At 35.7% G+C, this 25243-nt stretch overlaps 1 protein-coding gene and 1 pseudogene across 1 annotated transcript in view; one reads left to right on the top strand and one right to left on the bottom strand.

Annotated features, from left to right (window-relative positions):
* The window catches only part of LOC116272756 (WD repeat-containing protein 72-like), a 143742-nt gene that overhangs the window by 105652 nt on the left and 12847 nt on the right, over positions 1 to 25243 (bottom strand). The gene's annotated exons all lie outside the window — the stretch shown is intronic.
* On the top strand, positions 24255 to 24361 carry LOC116272757 (annotated as a pseudogene).

The following is a 25243-nucleotide window of genomic DNA, read 5'->3' on the forward strand; positions in this document are numbered from 1 at the left end:
TTAATTCTCTTTGTTCTCAACCTTCTTTTCCCAGTTGTGCTTATCACAGTAATTACATATTTTAATAAGCTAGGTAAAAATTGAAGAATTCTGTGTATACAATTTAGTTCCTAAGAAAACAAAGTTTAGTAATCTGAAGACCCTATGGAATCCGCATTCTAGTTACTCCACAAGTTTCTAAATTATTTCTACATTTTAAGTAAATAAAAACTGTAAGTCATAGCTGAAGCATTAGGAGTGTAGTTAAGGCAAAGAAAAAGAATTAGGAAATTTAAACTATGAATCTACACTCAAGGGAAAGGATGTCCATCAATAGGTTTATAACAGTGGAAGTTTTTCAAGCGAGAGATGGCACAGATGATACAAAAAAAAATTGACATCCATGTATTGAATACTATATTACTGAGAAATTATTTAATGATTAGCCTACATCGTAAGTTTGACAGGAAAAGAGAGTGTAATTTCTTGATGTAGAAAGTTTTCTGAGAAACAAGTCTACAATGTAGATAAATTTATAACCTAACTTATAAGAAGTTAACTTTAAAACTTATGCCATAAAAAGGTAGAGAATATGGTACTTAGATATAAAAAGAAATTACAGTAGATGTTTACATCTTTGCTGCTAAAAATTTCAAATAACTAACTGTGTTATGACAAATTAACAAATTATAAATATTTTGAAAATATGAGTTGATTTCTAGTCAAGATGGCAAAGTTGAGACTTTGAAGTAAACTATTTTTTTTTAATTCACACCAACAATAGCTTTTTTAATTTAAAAAAAAAAAAACTTAAAATGTTTAGCTAAGCTCAAAAACAAAATAAACATGTTGGAAGACCACAAATGGAAAGAAACACAAAGTGCTAAGTGAAGCTAAAGTCACAGGCCTGCTTACCAACAAGTCTATAAGCAGATAACAAGGCCTTAGAGTCAACTTCTGAGGCTAAATGTCAGGCCATTGGCAGGTGGACAACCTAGAAAAATCCTAATCTAACTTTTAACTCAATCAACCCATAAGCTAGTTCACTGATTAGACAGACATACACCCAACATTAATGCCGTCCAGGTACCATTCTAGACTAAAGGCCTTGATAAGGTATGCAGACACATACCTAAAACCAACAGACAACATCAGCTGGGGCGGGGGGGCAGGGAGAGGGAGAGAGAGAGAGAGAGAATACAGCAAAACAAAAAACCCAAGAGAAAAAATTTTTCTCTAGAAATGAGCTTGCAAACCAAACTTCTATAACATAGGGAAAGTAATACTTGGAAAGATAGCTACAAATATAAAAGCTGAAACATATGTTAATTCCAGATAAAATTAGTGCCATAGAAGGGACTGAAAATGTATTATTTATGACCATCAAAGAGAAATCAGAGGAATGACATTCATAAAAATGACCAAGAAGTTATGGAAGAAAAAAAAGTAAAAATAAAATGAATAAAAGAAAAAGAGTTTTTTAGGAATATTAGGAAAAGTATAATAGTTATATTAAAAATGTGGTAGGGGCAGAACTTCTGGGTTAATTAAGTCCACTGAAAACATGCTCCTTCAAAAAAGGCAAAAGAATTCAAGAAATAACCAAAGGTTTGTGATAAGGATCTTTTCTTCCCTAGTAAAATGGCTGGATGTCAGTAATAACAGTAAGCATCCTAGCATTTTAATTTGCCTTTTTCTCATTGCCCCTCTCTAGCTCCACAGTCTTGAAAATCAGCAGTTTGGCAATCATGGTGGCCCTGAAAACCAGCAGCCTATCAGTCACTGGACGAGACATATATGTTTAAAGACCCTCAAAAATCCTCATCGCCACAAAACTGGCAATATTTCACCTGCCTCCCAGCTCCCTGAGAAGTCCCATTTGCCAACCTTATCGTTATTTGGGAAATTTACAAGTATGTGCAAATTAAACAATACACTCCTAAATAATTAGTGGGGAAAAATCAAAGTAATGAAAGAGGGGTATCATCACTGATCTTACAAAGGTTTTTTAAAAGATCTCAGAGAAATACTATGAATAGCTATCTGCCAGCAAATTAGGAAATCAAGATGAAAGGGACAAATTTTTAAAAAGACATAAACAACCAAAACTGGCATAAGAAGAAATAGAAAGCAGAACAGACCTATACCAGTAAAGAAATTGAATTAGTAGTTAAATATCTTTCTATACAGAAAAGACCAGGTCCAGATGACTTCACTGTTAATTTCTACCAAACATTTAAAGCAGAGTTAATACCAGTTCTTGATAAATACCTTCAAAAAAATACAAGTGGTGTGGGGACACTTCCCAACTCACTCTAAGTGACCAGTATTACCCTAATACTGAAACCAAACAGAGATATCACAAGATAAGAAAACTACAGACCCATAACCCTTATAATTATAGACACAAAAATCCTCAAGAACATACTCACAAAGCAAATCTAGCGAAACCTAAAAATAATTTTACACCATGACCAACTAGAATTTATCGTACAAATATAGTTGACTTAATACACAAAAATCCATTCACATAATGTATCATATTAATAGAATAAAAAACAAAACATATGATTATCCCAATAGATACACAAAAAGCATTTGAAAAAATCAAACACAATTTCATAATAAAAAACATCCAACAAACTAGGAATAGAAAAGAACTTCTGCAACCTGATTGAGAGTATCTGTGGAAAACCCACACCTAACATAACACTTACGGTGAAAAACCAAATGCTTTCCTCCTAAGGTCAGGAATAGGACAAGTATGTCCTTTCTTGTTGGTTCTATTTAACATTGTACTAGACGTCCTGGACAGGGTGATTAAGAAAGAAAAATAAATGAGAAGCATCCAGATTGGAAGGAAGGAAGTAAAATTGTCTATATTTGTAGATTACATAATATCATATATAGAAAACACTTAGGTATCCACAAAAAAAAAAAAAAAAAAACCTATTTGAACTAACCAATGAGTTTAGCAAGGTTGTAGTACACAATATCAACGTAGAAAATTAATATTTTTTGGATCTGTGTTCTTGCCCAAATCTCATGTTGAAGTATAATTCCTGATGCTGCAAAAAATTGTCTATATTTGCAGATTACATAATATTGTATATATAAAACACTAAGGTATCCACACACACACACACACAAACTATTTGAACTAACAAATGAGTTTAGCAAGATTGTAGTACACAATATCAATGTAGAAAATTGATATTTTTTGGATCTGTGTTCCTGCCCAAATCTCATGTTGAAGTATAATCCCCAGTGCTGGAGGTGGTGCCTGGTGAGAGCTGATTGGATCACTGGGGCAGTTTCTAATAGTTTAGCACCATCACCCCCGCTTGGTACTGTATAGTGATTGAGTTCTCATGAGATCTGGTCATATAAAAAGTGTGTGGGATCCCCTCTCCCTTGCTCCTACTCCAGCCACATGTAAAGCAGTCCTGCTTTCCCCCTTTGCCTTCTACCATGACTGTAAGTTTCCTGAGGCCTATTCAGAAGCAGAAGCCACTATGCTTCCTCTATAGCCTGCAGAACCGTAAACGAATTAAACCTCCTTTCTTTATAAATTACCCAGTCTCAGGTGTTTCTTTATAGCAGTGCAAGAACTAACACAGAAAATTGTCATTGAGGAGTGGAGCATTGCTGCAAAGATACCTGAAAATGTGAAAGCAGCTTTGAAATTGGGAAATGGGCAGAGGTTGAAAGAGTATGGAGGCCTCAGAAGAAGACAGGAAGATGAGGGAAAATTTAGAATTTCCCAGAAATTGTTAAATGGTTGCAACCAAAGTGCTGACAGTGATATGGACAGTGAAGGCCAGGTTGAGGAGGTTTTAAATGGAAATGAGAAACTTATTGTGAACTGGAGTAAAGGTCACTTTATTATGCTTTAGCAAAGAGCCTGGCTGTATTGTGGGTTTGCTCTAAGGATCTGTGGGACTTTGAACTTGAGAGTGATGATTTACAGTATCTGGTGGAAGAAAGTTCTAAAGACTGAAGCATTCAAGATGTGACTTGGTTGCTTCTAAAATCTTATCTCATATGAGCAAAGAGAAGTAGAGAAAAGAAATGACCTGAAATTGGAACTTATATATAAAAGAGAAGTAGAGCACTAAATGTGGAAAATCTGTAGTCTGACCATGTGGTAGAAATGAAAGGCCCATGTTCAGGGGAAGAATTCAAGCAGGCTGCAGAAATTTGCATAAGTAAAGACGAGGTAAGTACTAATAACCAAGACAATGAGGAGAAGGCTTCTAAGACATTTTGGGAACTTCATGGCAACCTCTCCCATCACAAGCCCAGAGGCCTGTAAGAACTAAATGGTTTCCTGGGCCAGGACCAGGGCCCACTGTCCTGAGCAGCCTCAGGACACTGCTCCTTGCATCCCTGCTACTCTAGCACCAGTCGTGGCTCAAAGGGCCCAAGATAAGCTTGGGCCACTGATTCAGAGAGTGCAAGCAGTAAGCCTTGGCAGCTTCCATGTGGTAATAAGCCTGAAGATGTGCAGAGTGCAAAAGTTGAGGCTTAGAAGCCTCTGCCTAGATCTCAGAGGCTGTATTGAAACTCCTGAATGTCCATGCAGAAGTCTGCTGCAGGGGTGGAGCCCTCATGAAGAACCTCTACTAGAGCACAATGGAGGGGAAATGGGGAGTTGAAGCCCCCACATGGAGTCCCCACATATGGCACTGCTTAGTGGAGCTATGAGAAGAGGGCCATTGTCCTCCAGTCCCCAGAATGATAGATTCATTAGTAGCTTGTACCCTCAGCCTGGAAAAGCTGCAGACACTCAACAACAGCCCATGAGAGCAGCTGTGGGGGCTGAATCCTGGGAAGCCACAGGGGTGAAGCTGCCCATGGCTTTTGGAGCCCATCCCTTGCACGAGTATGCCCTGGATGTGAGACATGGAGTCAAAGGAGATTATTTTTGAGCATTAAGATTTACTGACTGCCCTGCTGGGTTTCAGACTTGCATGGGACCTATAGTCCCTTTCTTCTGACCAATTTTTTCCCCTTAGAAATGAGAGTATTTACCCAATGTTTGTACCTCCATGGTATCATGGAAGTAACTAACATGTTTTTGATATTACAGGCTCATAGATTAAAGGGAAAAGCCTTGTCTCAGATGAGGCTTTGGCCTTTGGACTTTTGAGTTTATGCTGAAACAAGTTAAGACTTTGGGGTCTGTCGGGAAAGTATGATTCTATTTTACAATGTGAGAAGGAGATGATATTTGGGAGAGGCCAAAGGTGGAATGATGTAGTTTGAATATGTGTCCCCAACCAAATCTGATGTTGAAATGTAATCCCTAATGCGGGAGGTTGGGCCTAGTGGGAACTGATTGGATCATGGGGGTGGTTTCTAGTAGTTTAGCACCATGCCCCCTTGGTACTGTATAGTGAGTGAGTTCTCATGAGATATGGTTGTTTAAAAAGTGTGTGGCACCTCCCCACAACTCTCTCTTCTGCTACAGCCATGTAAGACATGCCTACTTCTCCTGCACCTTCTGCCATGATTAAGTTTTTTGAGGCCTCATCAGAAGCAGCAGTCACTATGCTTCCTGTGCAGCCTACAGAACTGTGAGTCAATTAAATCTTTTTTCTTTGTAAATTATCCAGTCTCAGTTATTCCTTTACAGCAGTGCAAAAACCGACTAACACAAAAATTCCATTGTAATTCTGGCAATAAACAATCCAAAAATAAAATTAATAAAATAATTCTTCTCTCAATAGCACCACAAAAAAGAAAATCTACCAAGAAATCATGAATGTTTATGTATCTAATAGCATAGTCTCTGGATATAATTATAAAGATAAATTAACAAAATTACAGTCATTATACTGTTTTTAGCACAAGCCTATCAGAAACAGATAACTCAAGGGCATAAAATATTCTGTATTAAAAATATGAAACAAAACATAATTAATAACTTTGGTAAAGCATGTATGTATAAAAATACTAAAACATACATACCTGTACTTATGAACTAGAAAGAATACATCATTTTCAAGTTGCTACAGACACTTGTGTGTACACAAACACAAATGTACAATATGAACATATGTACCAGTGATATAAAGAATATACATTCTTTATGGCACACACTGAACTTTTTTTAAAGAAAGATAAAAATCTTCAATAAATTTAAAAGAAACAGTATCTGCTAAAATCTTCATTCTTATCCATACTGCAATTTAATTTGGAAATCAGTCATAAAAAGTTAAGTTTTGAAAATGATAATGTGCCCTCCTAATTCATGGTTTAAAACTACATCACAATGTAAATTATAAAATGTTTAAAACTGAGGTCCTCCCTCTTACAATTAAAATACCCTGGACATAAACAACAAACAAACATAGTCTCTGGAAGGTAGACAGAAGCCTGCTTAACAAGGAACCTCAGGACCTGAGGAACAAACAACACTACAGTGAATTCCCTGGGTTTTCACCTTGTCTCCCATATATCCCAGAAGAGGTTATGGTGAAACCAGTGGCCTCAAACTGCCAGAAGGCATAGATTTGAAAGGCCCCAAGAAAAGCCTGTCCCTTTTAACCCAGTGGTGTCAAATCTTTTGGCTTCCCTGGATCACACTGGAAGAAAAACAATTGTCTTGGGCCACACATAAACACTCTTTTAGCGTTATATTTTAGTTAAACACTAACGTTATTGATAGCTGATGAGCTTAAAAAAAATTTGTAAAACAACTCACAACATTTTAAGAAAGTTTATAAATTTGTGTTGGGCCCCATTCAAAGCCATCCTGGGTTGCTGCAGCCCCTGGGGTGCAGGTTGGACAAGGCTGATCTAACCAAAGGACTAGGAAAAAGGGGGCCTAGCAGAACAGAAAGTCCTTTAGACGGTATTCACCCTACTCCACTCAGCATCAAAGGAAAAACTGCTCTTCTCTCACCCTGGTGTTAGTGAGGCCAAGCAGGAGCTCAACTTCTTGTCTCACCAAGAAACAATAAGACAAGGTAAGTTGACCTTCCAGTTTCACAACCAAGTTGGTGCCAGTAGGGCTGAATGGGTAGGGGGACTGAGTGGTGGGTAGCTGACTTCCACCCTTAGCAGGCAGCAAAGGTAGTAGTGTAAGACAGTGCTATTTGCATTCTGCTATTCCTGTCAGGGAGGCCCGGAGTGGACCTTCTGCTCTCACACAGCAGCAATGAGCCAGAGCAAGATGGTGCAAGTTGGTGCTCTGCTTTTGCAGGTATAGAAGCTCTGCTTTTTCCTTCCCCAACTGTGTCACTAAAGTGACTTGAGAAATTGCAGAGGGTGACGATCTTTCAGAAACAATGCTGACTTTAACTTCTTTCCTCCCTACCCTCTGTGAACCAATGAGAAGCACCTAGAGTAGACCAGTAAGTAGGCCTCATTCAAGGAGATACAAGTTTATCACCGTACCATCCTACCTGGTATAGCTCTGATGCCATTTTAACTGAAAAAAGACAAACGTAGGTAGAAAACTTAACAGCTTTTGAAACACAACTTTTGCCTATATGACTGTTGTTTTAATTTAGAAAAACTCAGCTTATGGAGCAAATTGAGGTAGATCCCTTCACTTGTGAAAATGATACATTGATTCAGTACTGGGGCCATTTTTGCCTAGCCATCTATAGCCCTACACACATGTGGACAGAAAAGCTCCGGGAATTCCTATTCTCCTTGGGTGGGAGTTTAAAATTTATTTTCTTAAAAAATCACTACAAGAGTGACTTAGTGGAGTTTCAAATGCTACGGTTAAGTGGAAACCATTATTTTAAGGAAATTAAAGCTGCAACAGAAAACCAAATACCACATGTCCTCACTTATAAGAGGGAGCTAAGCATTGAGCACTCATGGACATAAAGATGGAAACACTAGACACTGGGGACTACTCGAGTGGGGAGGGAGGGAGATGGGGAAGGGCTGAAAAACTAGCTGTTAGGTACTATTCTCAGTACCTGGGTGATGGGCTCATTCATACCCCAAACCTTAGCATCACGCAATATACCCGGGTGGCAAACTCGCACATGTACCCCCAAAATCTAAAATAAAAGTTGAAAAATAAAATGTTGCTGTTAATAAGACATGCAATTACACCACAGGTCAAAGGGACTTTAGTGAGACAGCCTAGAAACCAAGTACCCTTTATACAATTGTTTCCTAAGGAAAATGCATTTGAGACTTTAACAATCGAAGCTCCAAGCAACCCATTTGCAAGCTGGGAATACAATTCATCCTCATGTTGGGGCTGCTTGCTAATTTTTCTTTTATTGCTTCAGTGCATCCACTGATGCTGCTTGGTTTTATGCTGTACTTTACTATTCCTTATTCTGTAAACAATTTTAATTAAAGTCTCAAATGCATGGTGCATCATTCAAATTTTAATGTCTTTGTCAATAAAGGTAAATTTTTTCTGTGCCAATGTCCTAATTAAGCCTATTTCACAATCAAGATGGAGTTCCAGAAACTGAGCTGAAAATGTTTGAATATCCTAACCTGAGATTTGAGGTTTCCTTTGTCAATCCTAACCTGATCTGCTATGCTAAAACACAATTAATTACAGGATAAGTGGTTGTAAAGACAAAACAACCTTTTAAATTCAACTTCTAAATAAATCTTTAAAATGAATACCCGAACTGACTTCACTGAAACTTTTTAAAAATTAAGTTAAATTAAATCTGGAGGAACAGATTCTCCCAATTAGATCTGTTACCATATTTTACATAGTTCATACATCACACATACTATCAATAATATTACAAACTATATAAGAAATGTAGCTTTGAGATAAAATAATTTTAAGTCAACTGTCTATTCTTCATTAGATAATTATACATTTAGAATCTACTATGTGAGAACTCACCATGTCTAAGACTAAGCGCAAGGCAAATTTAGTCATTAAGCTTTAGAAAATTCCAGTGGAGTACGCCTTGTGTGTTCCAAGATAGGAGGCTATAGACTTAGATAATTCTGTGTGCTGGTCCACAATCACGCAGGTAATGACTGGTAGAGGTAACTTTTAAACCCAGGTCATTCTAATTCCAAGCCCATGTTTTAATGTTTTATTTCTTTTCTTAACAACTTTATGACCATTTGCATAGCATAAAATTAACCCATTGTGTTTAATTAAATGATTTTTACTGCATTTACAGAGTTGTGCAGCCCTCACCATAATTCAGTTCTAGACCATTTATTTCACCACAAAAAGATCCCTTGCTCTCATTTCCCATTGCCACTCCCACTTCCAGGCAACCATTAATCTACTTTCTATGTCTACAGATTTTCCTTTTCTGGACATTTCATGATAATAAAATCACTCAATATATGGACCTTTTTATTCAGCTTCTTTCACTTAACATGTTTTTGAGATTCATTCATGTTGTGGCATGTGTCAATATTACATTCTTTTTTATTGCTGCATCTCTATTAGCTTTATACTGCAGAAATAATCTTATAATTGAAGAGAAATAAAAATGTATTGATATTAGGATCTACGATCTTCTTACACTAGTGAAAATCCTTATTTTGCACAACATTTCTCTCCTTCCGCATCTTCATCATCTGAGTCTGGGGACCTTTTGTCATTTAATGTGGCTTTCCCCAGAACATTTTTACTTGTTGTCTGCTTCAAACCTAGGCTGCACAGCAGCCTAGAGTTTAGAGTATATTTACTGGAGTAATAGAGTATATTTTAAAAAATGCTTTGAGTATGTTACTTTTAGATTCTCAATAGTTCCCAAGTGTCTGTAGAATTAAGTTCAAATTCATTGAGTTGGCATATCCAGCCTTCCAGTCAAGTTCTTCTTTCCTTTCCTGTGTAACTTTGCATCCCTCTTCCTTCATGTGGTCAGATTTCTCTGACTGACGCCCTACACATTTAACTTATTTCCAAGTGTGTGCTTTTCCCTGTGCCTGTTACCCAAATAGCAATCCTTCCCCTCTTCTCAGCTTCTATCCCAAATCCTACCTCCTTTAATACTTCATTCTTATCCTCCCCAGCCCCATATTCTCTCTCCCTTCAACTCTTTAGCAACAACTTTCTGAATCATATTTTTAGCCTTAGGCATTCACAGAACCTGTTCATGCGTGAAAGTGTGACTGAGGCTCCTTCCAGCTAGGAAATATATTTTCTGGTGAGAACTATTTGAGGGCAGGTTTCATGTCTGGTTCCTTCAATGGGGGGTGGGGATTGGAGAGGGGTTACTTCCCATATCAATATTTTGCAATTAGTAGTACTCAAGAAAGTTCATCAAATGAAAAATTTGTATTTCTTTACATAACCAGGAAAATGAAAGCATGAAATAGTACTGACCAATGAAAGCAGTATTTTTTCCTTTTAACTGTAAGGAATGAGGTGAACAAACATAAACTTCAACTTTACTATCAACACTTCAACAACAAAAGTGCTAAGAATAATTCCCAAGAAATGTGTGTCCAACCTCTTAGCTATAACATTAGACAAAGTCTTTTTTCAAGGGTGAAATGAAAAATGTTCAACACCAAAATCGGGCTATCTAAGGGCAGCTCCATCACTGCCAGATATTCCAGTGCCTTAGCAAAGTAAGAGATGCTCAGGTCTAATATCCAATCTAGCAGGACTTTCATTTCCTTCCAATCATAAAACAGAGGGCTACCCTGGAATAGAAAAACGACACAAGAAAGAACAATGACAGATTTCTACTCCATGGCAACATGGCAAAAGCTTGTTTAAACATGGTCCTGAAAGTCAGGAAAAGTGACATTTTGTTATTGGTACTTCAACATATAAAATATCCTTCTAGATTTGTAGTCAAGATTTTATATTTTCTCCTAATCACATTCTTTTGTTTGTTTGTTTGTTTTTGGTACAGACTGGCCTTGCACCAAATTACAGAGAAACATACTGAAAAATTGGAAAATTTTTCTAACTTAAAAATGTCAAGAAGGTATTATTTGTGCTCTGATACGTTTATTAAGCCATGGTAAGCCGGGAGCAGTGGCTTACGTCTGTAATCCCAGCACTTTGGAAAGCTAAGGCGAGCAGATCACCTGAGGTCAGGAGTTCGAGACCGCCTGACCAACATGGCGAAACCCTGTGTTTACTAAAAATACAAAAATTAGCTAGGCATGATGGTGGGTACCTGTAATCCCAGCTACTTGGGAGGCAGAGGCAGGAGAATTGCTCGAACCCGGGAGGGTTGCAGTGAGCTGAAATCGAGCCATTGCACTCCAGCCTGGGCATCTCAAAAACAAACAAAACAAACAAAAAACCATGGTTACTGCAACACCAAGTTTCTCACTAAGGAAGTCCACTTCATCTCCTGACATCTTTGTTTCTTGTAATGGCAACAACGTTCTCCCAGTCCACCAAGCTTGTATCTAGATATTACCTTTTCTTTCCCTTCTCTGAATCCACTCTCTTTCTTCAATGCCTTTCCTACCACATCAATTCCTTTATAGTTTGTTAACCATTAATTAATATATCTCCTCATTAAAAGTATCTCCTATGTGCTGGGTGATGTGCTATATGTGGAAGACGCAACAGTGAGCAGAACAGACAGTCACAGTTCCTGAAGCAGAGCTTGCAGCCTAATTCATCTCACTTAAATTCTTTTCTGGCCAGGTGTGGTTGCTCATGCCTGTAATCCCAGTATTTTGGGAGGCTGAGTGCAAGAGTTCGAGACCAGCCTGGGCAACATAGCAAGACTTTGTCTCTACGGATAATTAAAAATAATATAGAATAAAAATATTCTTTTCTTGCCTCGTCTCCTAACTTCAGTATGTGCCTGGCACTGCTGCCTGATTCTTCTGCTATTAATAGTTAATCTTGGCCTTATGATCTTTGTGATTGCTCTTTGTGTCTCTTTTCATGCGGAAAATGCCCTAACACCCATCTACAGAAATTGTAGTCCTGAAGAAAGCTCATTTCCCTCAAGAGACCACCTTCCCTAAACCCTTACTAATCTGCCCTTCCAGCTGCAATCTTGCCTTCCTTGGACTTCCCATGACATTCTAATATCTTTTCCAACCTTTACCCTTCATCATCATCATATGCATAAGTGTCATTATTCTTCACCCACTCCAATCTCTTAAAAGCTGGACATGTCTCAACCTTTGTGCATTATATCAGCAGGAGTTTTTTCTGTTACGAGTTCATAAAACATGAGGTATTTTATAGAAGATTCATTGAGCCTAAAATATCAGATAACATTCGATCATATAATCATGGAGGACAACATATTAATTTCATGACATGCTCCATTTGGTAACCTATTCAATAGTGAAATATAATGGTTGAAGGTATTATTCCAGGTCTTTTAAAAATAATAAAAACTAGCACACTTTTAAAAATTAAGTATGCTTTTGTTTATGGTAACATGGGATATAGCCTTTGGGTGTGAGTCCTGCACATTTCAGTTAGCCCATCTCTAACTGCTGTGTGACCAGAGAAATTCACTTAAGAAACTGTCGCCTAAAAATAAATGTCTTACAACACTAGCCCATTTAAGCACCTAATTACAAGGTCAGTCAAAAGTCAACTTGTTCTATAACAGATTGCTTTCATCAGTGGCTTCTTGTCCACCCAGAGCTTCAGTTAGGACGCCTCCACTCTTGGGTTCTGGTATGCTTGGATGCCATAGCCCTAACTTTGTACTAAGTCTCCTCAAAAATCGTATTGATGCAGAATTTGGGGTAATTTGGAAAAGGACATAAGTTATCCTTACATAAGCCATTTCTCCATAGATTACAAATGAAAAGTAGCATTTTCCATTATTTTTCTAAAAATACAATCATTGGATACTTTCTGGTTCTTTTAAAAATTCTTTAAAATGAAATTTCAGGGTAAAAAGCTATGCTGTCTTTAAAGTATTGACTAAATTGTGAGGCTGCTCCAGCAAGTCTGTTTCAAAACACATTTCAACAAATGTGGATATATATAAGTTATTATTTTGTCATGCTGTCAAAAAATTTAGTACTTCTTTTAATATTTATTAATAAGAGGAAATTTGCATTGTGGGCTTTTAATGAAAAAAGCTTAACGACTATTTGTATTTTTCTGTGGCTTAAGTGTCAATCTTTACCCAGTTTCTTCATTTACTATTTATCTTCTTTTCAATTTGTGTGAGTCCCTTTATATATGGAGATATTAATACTTTATTGAATATTACAAAGATTTTCTTCAAGTCTGTTATTAGGTTTTAAGTTGGCTTGTAAGTTTTTGAGGTTTTTACAATACAATTTTTTACATAGTGAAAATTCATTTTTTTCTTTTTTTTGAAATTTTGCTTCTTAGGCCTTTTGTAACATGATTACTAAATATTTTATGAAGTGTTTTCCTTTAGTAATTTATCCCTCTACATTTAAAATTTTTATTCATCTGAAGTTTATTTTTGTGAAAGGTAGAGAGAAGTGATATAATTTTATATTTTATACAAAAATCACACTCAATTATACAAAAGCCTTTTATTAACTTTCCTTTTAGACTTTAAGTGCCATCTTTAACAAAGAGGAGGTTATGACATGCTCATTCTTGGACCGTTTTTTTCCCTCCCATTTATCTCTTTTTCTGTTCTTGAACTTGTACCAAGTGCTACTATTTTATAGTGTGTGTGTTTGTGTGTGTAGATAAATATGTAGAAAGATAGATAATATGTTTGACATCTGAGAAGGAAGAAGGAAGGCTCCAGGCATCATTCTGCTATTTTTTAAGTTTTTTTAGCTCAATTCACACGCTTGTTTTTCAAGAAGAATTTTATAATCCACTCATTGGTTCCTGGAAACTCACTAAGGAGAGTTTGAAATGGATTGTTATTAAATATATAGAGTTGTGAGTATGGAAACCTTTAAATTAGTGTGCTTTCCCTGTGGGACTATATTATTTTATTAAATTAAGGCATTTGTGTCTTTTAGTAATTTTTAAAATATGGTTTCACATGGCTCTTGAACAATTCTTATGAAATCTATTCCTATTTATTTTCTTTTTTATTGCTATTATGAATGGAATTTTAATTCCATTATATATCCTAATTGGTGTTGTCATGTAAGTACATAAGTTTTGTTTTTAGCCAACTACCATGCTGAACATTATTTTTTGTTTTATTAGGTTTTCTGATCTATTAATATTTTATATGCAGTGTCCACTATTACTCTATTTGAATAAAAGTAATGTTTTTCCTTCTCTTCATCTTTTTTTTCTTTTTCTTATATTTTGGCATTTGCTTAAGCTGTCAGAAAAAAATTTAATAGTAGAAATGATAGGTTACTGTAATTTCACTTGATATGATTACTGTTGCTATTTTAAAAACTCATTTGATTCATGTATTTTCTTGATGTTGAATAAGTAAATGGTTTTTCTAGGTCCACTTATGTGAGTAACCGCCCTTCTTTAATCCCTGTATTTCGAAGTTGATATATGCAGTACTATTAAGTAAATGAAAGAAGAGTGACATTATAATAGCATAAACTAGTAATAATTGTATATTAGTATATAGTCCCAAATTGCTTCCCCATCAAGTATTTTCCAAAAGTAAAACTAAAATAGTATGTATTGGAAGTTTAGTTAAAAATCTAACCAGGGTAGATCTTCATGTACTGATATTGAAAGATGTCTGCCAAATATTTTTGACTTGACAAAGCAACTTGCAGAACAGCTCTATAGTATCTCAATTCTACATAAAAAAATTATATACATGCACACACCAATGTGTACACATGTTTATTTCATGTCTAGAAAGGGGCACATCAACAGCACCATAATAATAGAGCCTACCACAAAGGCTGTGTTTCGAAGAGTGAGAGAGGTTTCTTTATTGTCCATAAATGTCAGGATCCTCTCTGTACTGTCAAGCATTCACTTCCTAAAATTCAGCCTTAATCCATTAGTGATACATGAAAACTGATACTGCTACACTGTATTTTGGAAAGTCTTAAATTACAACATAAACCATACCTGAAAACTCAAGTTACTCTATATATTACTGGCATAACATCCAGGAAAAGAAAATGCTTTTAAATTTTCCCCCTTCAAATACATCAAGACATGCCATCTACTTTAACTGATTTAATACACATAACCACATAAAAATTTCATGGAAAGTACAATGTAAATGCTATTTTCCTTATCTACCTTTTTGTCTCTGAGGGCTGTTTACCACTGGGATCCAACTTATTCTGAGAACTGTGCTACCTCCCTTAAAATATGTATTTCCATTAGTGATGGAGAGTCCTATATTGGTTTACCTCTTCTTTGTCCTCTTTCCTAAAGCTAGTCATTTTCCTAATCTATAAGCTTCTCCTTTGCTGCTGCCTTGTCCATTTGAAGATTCTAAAGTAGAAAATACAAGTTAGAAAAAAAGCAAAATAATTCTTCATAAATGTAATGACAAATTAATATTTATCCAGAGCTAAAATTATTTCATACAATTTTTACCTTAGAATTATTTAGCCTAAATAATAAAACTGAAAACATATAGGTATTGACTTAAGAATTCCTTGGTTTGTGAAGATTTATGACATAAGGCATAAGACTAGGCATGAGTGCCTAGTCTCCATTCCAGCAGCAAATTAACTAATTCATTAGTCAATTAATTAATATTGTAATAGCTAAATAAATACTTTTATTAAGGAAGTCAAACCATCACTCACAGTACACAAACACGCTATGAGGAGTTTTTTTTTTTTTTTCCTGAAATGTCTCTCCTTCTGTCCTTGAAAAGATGGTAAGGCTTCATTCTAACCTAAAACATTAAAGTCCCTAGCTGTTTTGATGTCCAAAGCACCATGGTTTCTAAAACAGATGGAAGCTGGCTTGAGACATGCTCCTCATCAAACTTTCCTTGGGGTAACCCAATACAATGCTAAGAACCTGGCCACAATAAAAGCAGCTGGTAAAGGACAGCCTGAATCTGGTCTTTTCTAACTCCTCATATACCTAGGGCTAGTCTCAGAAAAATTCCAGATACTGTTTGCTTAAGTTAAAAACTGAAACGTACGTGTACGTGTGTGTGCACACGCGCGCGTGTGTGTGTGTAGAAAGAGAAACAAAATAACATACTTTTCAACAACTTACCATTTCCATGATCTAACCTAGAGTGTTTAAACTTTAATTGAAAATATATTTCCTGATCACGCCACTGCACTACAGCCTGGGTGACAGAGTAAGACCCTGTCCCAAAAAAAAAAAAAAAAAAAGAAAAGAAAAAAGAAAGAAAGAAAATACATTTTCATAGAATCACAATATTATCTAATTTTAACTTCACAAATGCAAACAAAATGTATAAAAGACTATTTTATCCATGAAAAATGTATACAGTAACATACTTATACTATTTGAGCCCTCAGTTAGAAAATCCAAATCAAATTTAAGTTTAGTGTTTAATTGTAAATGCCAAGCTAATATTGTTTTCTACTGTAATTACTTCAGGAATAAATTTCTATTGTGATTTGATGAAAACAGTGTATCCATCAGTCTTGAAATCGAGTGATCCTTGAAGTAAATTTAAATATTTGAGAAGGTATTCATATTTTAACTAAGCACAAACAGAAACCAAAAACACAAACTACACCTCCCATATACGACTGGAAATGTGAAATAAGATTTATTTTACTGCAACTGTGTTTGCAATTAGGAAAGTATCTGCTTTAGTTTATCTTTTCTTGGTGCTATATAGTTTTTCTTAAGATGTTTAAGGGAAAAAATCGAGACATTGAAGAGGGAATTTTATCTTTATTGACAGAAACCAGTAACTATTTTTTAAATAATTTTTTAACTGATTAAATAACAAATATTCACAAAGAGCTGTGCTCATACTGCACCAAATACATGTCAACATTTGTAACAAATAATTTAATTTCATAGGGAGCCATAAGCATATAGGTGTATACTAGTTATGCAAAGATATGAAAAATCTGGAAACCATTGGTGGAATGATAGGAACAAAAAAAAATCCCAACAACGCGTAAATCAAACAGCAAGGTGTAAATGAAAGTGCCAACCATTCATTTTCAGATTCTTTGAGCCCTAGGTTGCTGAAGATAGTTGTTGGCAGTAAAACTGTCTCCTTCCATCGGGTCGGGTGGAGAGCAGCATGATTGGCAGGGCAAATAGAAGACAAAGGAGAAAGCCTTCAATCTGCAGCTGATGCACAGGAAGAACATGGGGAGCTGAGTTTACAATAGAGACAACATTACCAAGCTAATGGCACGGGCAATCATGGGACCACTACGCATCTTGGGTATCAGCAGGGCATCCATTTTCAGCTAAGTGTTAGAGTACCTTTTTGCTTTCTCTCACCACTGCAGGGGTAAAACAACCTAGTGCGTGAAACCCACTGACTGGTAATAAATTACTATATTGGATACTTTTTGTTTTCTTTCAGCAGTGACTTTACTGTGTATTCTTGCTATCACTACCAATTAAAGTGGAGCCTGCTTTAGCGAACTGTATCTAACTATATATCAGCCCTGATGCTCCAATTGCTTTGGCAAGTATCACAGGGTCAAGAGGCTCCTTTGACTTTTATCATCTAAGTCTTTCTGACCACTCACTATTTGAAGCAATCTCAGCTGAACAGATGGACACTTTCTGTGACATTATAAAGCTTAGAATATAAAGATAAATGAAATTGTGTTTCAGGCTTCAAACTGGTTTATGCTTGTAAAATATTATTAGTGTGTTTACAAAATCTCCAGATTTAAAGTGTATAATCTGACTCTGGCTAATGGACAAATTGCTCATTTCTTTTTTAATTAGAGGTTTTGTGTTTTAAGTGTGAAGAATAGCAGAATTTTGTAAAGCAGTTCTCAGGGTTATCCAGTTACATTTTTAATGCATATATCAATAAACCATTATAAAATGAAGGGTGTCATTTACTGTGCAATGAACCTTTTGCATGTTAGTTTTTTAAATGATGTACTAAGAAAGATATACCAAACACAGAAAAACTAAAACTGTAAATGTTGGATGAAGTAAAAATTAAGATTTTTATTTGCCTTAAGCATGATTTTTCTCTTCAACGGTATCATTTAACTGCTAGGAGATTCTAGTATTTTTGCATATCTAAATGTAAAAGGAAAATGATTAAGCATCAGCTTCATATTCTTTAACCTATTTGTGTTAGTATATCATACATGGTTATTTGAATATTTTGAAATTGCTAGATTAACCTTAAGTGGGACACACATATATATTTTTCTTCATTTAACTTAAAGGTTAGTCTCTTTTAAATAAAGTGATTATATAATTTATTGTTCAAACCAGGCTACTTTTTAGAGTGAAATGGTGCATTATTAATAATTACCTTGGAACAAGACGCATGAGCCAAAACTGTCCCAGTGAACCTGGATGTATGATGACCCTATCTTACAGGAATAAGGTGATGATTTGGCTTATTAAAAAGCATCAATGTTTCTGTACCTCTTAAAATGTGACTATTGTTCTGTAAATCATAACTATATCTCTGTACATCTATTTTTTAAATGACTGCAAAGAAACTAAGTTCCTTTTTAAACTCTCAGATATTTTATTTCTGCTTCTCAAAAAACTTCTGATGTACATAGCAAAGGAAAAATAACCAAAGTCCTAATTATAAAAATACTGCTAGATTGTTTGAAAGTTTTATTTTTATATGTCGTGCTTATAAAACCCCTGCAATTTGTATTCTCTTATCACATGACCAAAATAATCTCTCAGCAATCAACTAAATTTCTGTGATGCAGATTCAGTTGCAGGTAAGTGAGAAATAATACAAGTAATGGATTCAGAGGTAAACAAACTGCTCATCATTTTTGAAAAACGTTGTAAGACCAAGGTAAGGGAGGGAGTGAGGGATAGAAAAAGAAAAGAAGGAAGGTAAACAAAATTGCCAGAGGCCAGAAGACTGTTTCAGGTCACCTTGTATTGAGAACTGGTTAACAAACAAGAGACAAAAGCCAGGGACCAATGTATTCTCCCCAGCGAAAAGAACCACAATCACAAGTGTGTCCCCAGCTTCTGGAAAGGGATTGAAACCAAATGCCAGCTTTAAAGTTCCATGGTTTTATAAATAATTCTGAGAAATAAATGTACAACAAAATATCCTCTCTAGGAACTGAAATACTGAAATGATAGAAAACGTCAAATAAAAGCTCTGGGACAGTTAAAAAAAAAAATGGCAAGGAAGGTAAGGTATAGCCAAATAGGTGTAATAAAAAGGAAGTCTCATAACCAAAAATAAAAAAAAGGGAATAATGAAGGGTCTTTGTTGATAAATTACTGAAGCCAAAATATTCCCCCAAATTGTAGGGTATTGCCTGTATTAGAGACAATATACAAAGGATTATCCTTTCTTGGTACAATGCAAAGGTAAGGACTCCATTAGTCCTATGGCAGGGACTCCAGTAGAAAGTTTAGTAAGTCTGACCAGATCTCAAGAATACAATGTGAAAAATCAGAATTATTTTTGTGCACAAACAGATTAGAAAATCATATAACTCCATGTAAAAAATGGAAAAGATGTGTTCAATTGTTATGAAATCACAATAGTACAGAACATGAAATGTTAACTCAGACACCAAATTCTGAATTATAGAAGAAACTAAAGGTATTTATATACATTCATAAATTTTTAAAAAAGATAAGCAAGGGACATTTGAAAGAGATTCATTACTTAAAAATAGCTTTTGTTATATTATTTTTGCCTTTAATAAACAATACTAATACTATTTACACAGAATTCAATAATAAAGATAATCAAAAGAAAATTAGATCATCCATAATTATAACACCTAGGGAGATCCTTAACTTTCTGAAGCAGGAATCTAAAGAGAAACCACACTTTTCTACAAAATTTCATGTAATTTTATATAGAGCCCTAGAAATTATCTGTGCAATCATTAGTATTTTTTTCCTCTCTCATGCTCCCTCTCCTCAGTCATCGGTATTTTTACCAAATGCTTACAGTTCTCCACCTTTTCCGAGTACATGGATTCTGCTTCATTAGCTTTGTCTCTGTGTAACAATGAAGAGCAGAGACCCCTTCTGACCCAGGTTGGTACATTGAATGAAAAAGAAATAATAAACTTGAGCTGTTTTAGCCAATGAGATTTGGGACACTGTTTGTTATTAGAGCATAATGTAGCCTATTCTGATCTAGATATTATCCAAATTGATATCAGTATACACATGAATAGATAGGTAGAGAAAAGAGAGGTTTGGTGACAGACTCAATGTCATATAGCCACTCATTTATTCAACCCAACTACTGGAATGCCAAAGTTGAAATTAAAACCCAAATTGACTACTCCTAGTCCAGTGCTCCTTCCACTACATGAAATGTGATTTCTCGTGCTTATGTGCATTATGCTTTCCCTGGAAACTACTCGAAGACACAGAAACAAATTTCCCCTAACTTCCCCACCTCTGACAAATGGCACATCTATTTGAATAGACACTTCATAATCCAACTTTGGTCTATTCTGCATCCTATAAAAATTCAATGGCACTAATAGAATAAAAGTTCTCAATATCAAATCTTAAAAATTCATTAATAAGTCAAATTTTATGTAGCAGGAAAGATACTTCTCATGTGTTCTTTAAATAGCAATTATTTCCTTCCATTTGTTTTCACCTCTTTCTCTGTATGTTTTTGTCAATTAAGACAACAAGTATGTGTTACTAAATTACTCTGTACTCACCCTCTAGAGATGAAAACTAATTAAAAGAGATGTGGTATGAACATGTAATTTTACTTACTCCCAACACCTCTGCTTCCCATCTATGACACTGAAATCAGCAGTATCATGTTGATGCTTTCTAAGTATCACACTAACAAGCTTATAATTGGCCAAAAGGTCAGTAAAGATAGAGGTCTGAAGGAAAAACAACTTAGCCAGAATTGGCTCACCACTAAGAAGACCAAAGGACAATTTTTTCTTTAAAATAGTGCTTCTCCTCTTTTGAGTGATTTGTATGTGTATTCACATAACGAATAATCAACCACAACGCTTATTTTGGGTATATATTTGTGTGGTCACCAGATATTTCAGTCAATTCAATTCAACACATACTTATTAAATTGAAATCAATACCCAGAGAGTATGCTCACTGAAAAAAAAAAGTATATAAAATTTAAGAAATGTCTCAGGATATGAGTTCTTTCAAACAACCATACCACAATAACTTCTCACATGTCTAGCAACTGATTGACAATATCAAGCTTGTAGATTACCTTAAAAAAGTAAGAAGCAGAAGAATAAGACAAAAATCTCTGAAAACCCAAATGAGAGTTTACAAACCAGGGCTCCCACATCGAGCAAAACCAGTTATAATTTTCAGCAAATAGGGAGCTTTACAAGAAAATCTGTTAATGATAATAACAAAATATAGTTCTTTCCAGTGGAAAGCTACCACACTCCTCTTCCTGTGGCCTATTATACTCGATTATAACACAATCTAATCACAGCACTGTGATTAGACCTGTAGGCCAAATCCTGCCTACCACTTCTTTTTGTAAACAAAATATTACTGGAACACAGAAACACTCATTTACTGATACGTTGGCTATGGTTGTTTTTGCATTACCAAGGCAGAGTTGAGTAGATATATCAGAGATTGTACAGCCCACAAAACCAAAAGAAATTTGATATCTGATCCTTTAGAGAAAAATATAGCCAACCCCTGGCTTATTCTAAATTAATGGGAATTTTAAATGTATGCAAAATATTCTTTCTGGGCAAAAAAACAATATAAATATAAAGAAAGCAATTTTATGTGTTAAATTCCCTTAATTCCATTAAGCTGCACTTTAAAAGAGGACCCTATCTTAAGTCTGTATTGGTTGTTTTTGTTACTCATGAGATTTTCCACCACAAATATAAATTACTCCCAGAAGTCCAAGTCCAGGAATTCTTACAACTCTATAGCAAAAAATCCTAATAATACAATTTAAAAAACCAAGCCAAGGATTTGAATAGACATTTCTCCAAAGAAGATATACAACTGGTCAAGAGATACATGCAAAATGATCAATGTCATCAATTATCAAAGAAATACAAATCAAAACCACAATGAGATACCACCCCACACCTTTCAGGATGGCTATCATTAAATGAAAACAAAACCAAAATGAAACAAAAGTCAGGTGTTTGTGAGGATGTAGAGAAATTGCAATCCTAGCACACTGTGGGTAGAAATGCAAAATGGTGTAGCTGCTATGAAAAACAGCATGAAGGTTCCTCAAAAAATTAAAAATAGAACTACCATATGTTCCAGCAATCTGACTTCTGGGTATTTATCCAAAAGAATTAAAATCAGGATCCCGAAGACGTATTAACATGTCTATGTTTATTGCAGCATCACAATAACCAAGATGTGGAAATAACCTAAAAGTTCATTAGCTGATGAATGGATAGAGACCTTGTGATATATACATACAATGGAATAATATTTAGCCTTCCAAGAGAAGGAAATTCTGTAATATGTGATAACATGATGAACCTTGAGGACATACGCTAAGTGAAATAAGCAGTCACAGAAATACAAATATTGCCTGATAACACCAATATGCAATATCTGAAATAGTCCAATTCATAAAATTGAAGAGTGGAATTGTGCTTGCTAGGGGCCTATTATTCAATGGGCATAAACTTTCAGCCCAGTAAAATCAGTAAGCTCTAGAAATCTGCTGTACCACATTGTACCTAGAGTCATCAATAATGTATTATATACTCTTAAAATTTTGTTAAGAGGGCAGATGTCATGTTAAGTGTTCTTACCAAAATAAAATAAGAAGTTGAAGTTCAGGTTCGAAGACTTCCTTTTATTTTCTGCAGGGGTACAAGTCATAGTTACCTTCCACCACATCTCACTTTATATTCCATCTCCAGTCATATCAACTTCTCATTAACCTCCTACTTGTTCCCCATCTTCATATTCTGGGTTTTTGGACTTGCTGTTCCTCATGGCAAAATCTGACTCATCCATCAAGATGTAGTCCTAATATGACTTCCTGCATACCACAGACAGGGTTAGCTTCACCATCTAAAGGGGTTCCTCCCACTGGCACTTCCGGATATAGGTCAACTAGAGCACATATGTCACACCATGGTTTTTGCCAACTTGATGTTAAAACAAACAAAACAAAACAAAACAAACACCAGCTAACAATTTATTTCTCTTGCTTCAACTAAGCAATAGACTCCTCTTCCAGACACACTCTCTTCTCTAATTCAATTTTTTTTTTTTTTTTTTTTTTACATAGCAAACAAAATGACCTTTTCAAAACATAAATCAAATCATGTTACTCCTTTTGAGTAAAATTGTGAAAAGACTCCCTTTAATACCTGGAACTCAAGCTTCTTACTTTGTATTATTACACCCAACATATTCTATCCCTCCCTCACTATTCAATATTGACTCTTAATTCTCCCTCCCCGATACTTCTCTTGAGTCACACTGACCTTTTTGACTTCATTATCTACGTCAAGCTCATTCCTACTTTAGACCTTTTGCAGTAGCTGTTTGCTTTGCTTAGAATATTCTCCCCTCTGTAAGGTGGGAGAATTTCTGGCTCCTTCTTGCAATTCAAACTTAGGATAAATCCTACCTCCTTCTCTGATATTCTCTGACCACTCAGCCTATAGTAAACCCCTAGGGCTGTCTATCAAACTGCCCAACAGTAATTCCCTGCAGAGCCTTTATCATTACCTGACAATCTTGTGTTTTTGTTTTGTTTTGTTTTAATTGTGATGTATCCTCTTTCACTAGAAATGTAAGTGCCATGGGCACCAAGATCTTGTATCAAGAAGAGTGCCTGGCACATAGTAGATGTTCAATGAATATTTGCTGAATGAATAAAGTATTCTGTTTGCATTCCATGCTACAAAACTTATATAACATACAGACACAGTAATTCTTTGTTCTCAAGGAGCTTTAGGCCTAACTGAGAAAATAAATAAATAGTGGTAAAATAATTAGGCAATCTATAGTTTTGTTCTTTTGTTTGTTTGTTTTGTTTTGTTTTGTTTTTGAGACAGAGCCTCGCTCTGTTGCTCAGGCTGGAATGCAGTGGCGCAATCTCGGCTCACAGCAACCTCTGCCTCCCAGGTTCAAGCAATTCTCCTGTCTCAGCCTCCCGAGTAGCTGGGACTAAAGGTGTGTGACACCATGACAGCTAATTTTTTGTATTTTTAGTAGAGACAGAGTTTCACCCTGTTGGCCAGGCTGGTCTTGAATTCCAGACCTCAGGTGATCTGCCCACCTCTGCCTCCCAAAGTGCTGAGATTACAGGAGTGAGCCACCGTGTCCAGTCCATAGTTAATTTAAAAATTGATTAATCACCTCTCGGCCTTCTGGCTAAGATCAAATGTAGCATCTGTTCTTATCAGTTTAATATAAATTGTTTAACTAACATGTTCATGGTAAATTGTACATGCACATGCTGTAGTCTGGGTAGGATTTGACTAGGTAAAGAGAACATCTCTGGTACATGAGATTGGGCAGGAAGAAATGTGGAGAATAGAGTCACCAGCACCATCCATGTGGAAGAGCACTGGGGTACCAGAAATTATGGAAGAGCCTTGTCATGGGAATCTAAATGGGGGCTTCAGAGACAAGGAAGAAGAACAAATCCTATGAAGCTCAGTTTCTCCTGGGGCTGCTAATCCAGTATGCCACCCTATGTTCCCACGATGAGCTACCTAAAAGCATTTAATGTCATACATGCTGAAATGTAATCAGCCCTCTCTCCTCCTTATCCTCTGATGAGAGGGTGAGTTAAGCAGTTTTCAAATGATGTACAAAAGCAGGAAGCAATGTTTGCTACTTGGGGGAAGCGGAATTGTACTAGTCTTTGCATCTGGGAAATGAAACATAAATCAGGCCTCTTCATATTTATTATGCTTAAGTTTCTGAAAGTTATTACAAACCTGTTGCTTAGATTGTTGCTGGCTTCAGGGGTTTTGTATTGAGGAGAGGGCTTAGTAAAGTAATTATTTCAGGGAAGTAGAGGCTTCTGATATACAACGCAATCCCCAGGCTATTTTTGAGTGCTTATTTTAGACAACTTTGTTATTAGAAAAAGAAGTCTAAGATTTCAGGGCAAGTAAATGGGGTAATAATATGCACTTTGCTGGTATAACAAGCCATTTTAACCACATTGCCTTTCAATCTTCTTTTCTGAGTCTTTATCAGCTCTGTTCTATGCCCACCTTACCCCAAGTGAATCATTTCTCACTAATAATGCTGGACATACTAAGTTTTATCACCACTATTTAATAAAGTTTTTCTTATAAACTTTTGAATTAATTGAGACATGTCTAAATA

This window comes from Papio anubis, unplaced genomic scaffold (genome assembly GCF_008728515.1).
Source record: "Papio anubis isolate 15944 unplaced genomic scaffold, Panubis1.0 scaffold184, whole genome shotgun sequence".
NCBI lineage: Eukaryota > Metazoa > Chordata > Mammalia > Primates > Cercopithecidae > Papio > Papio anubis.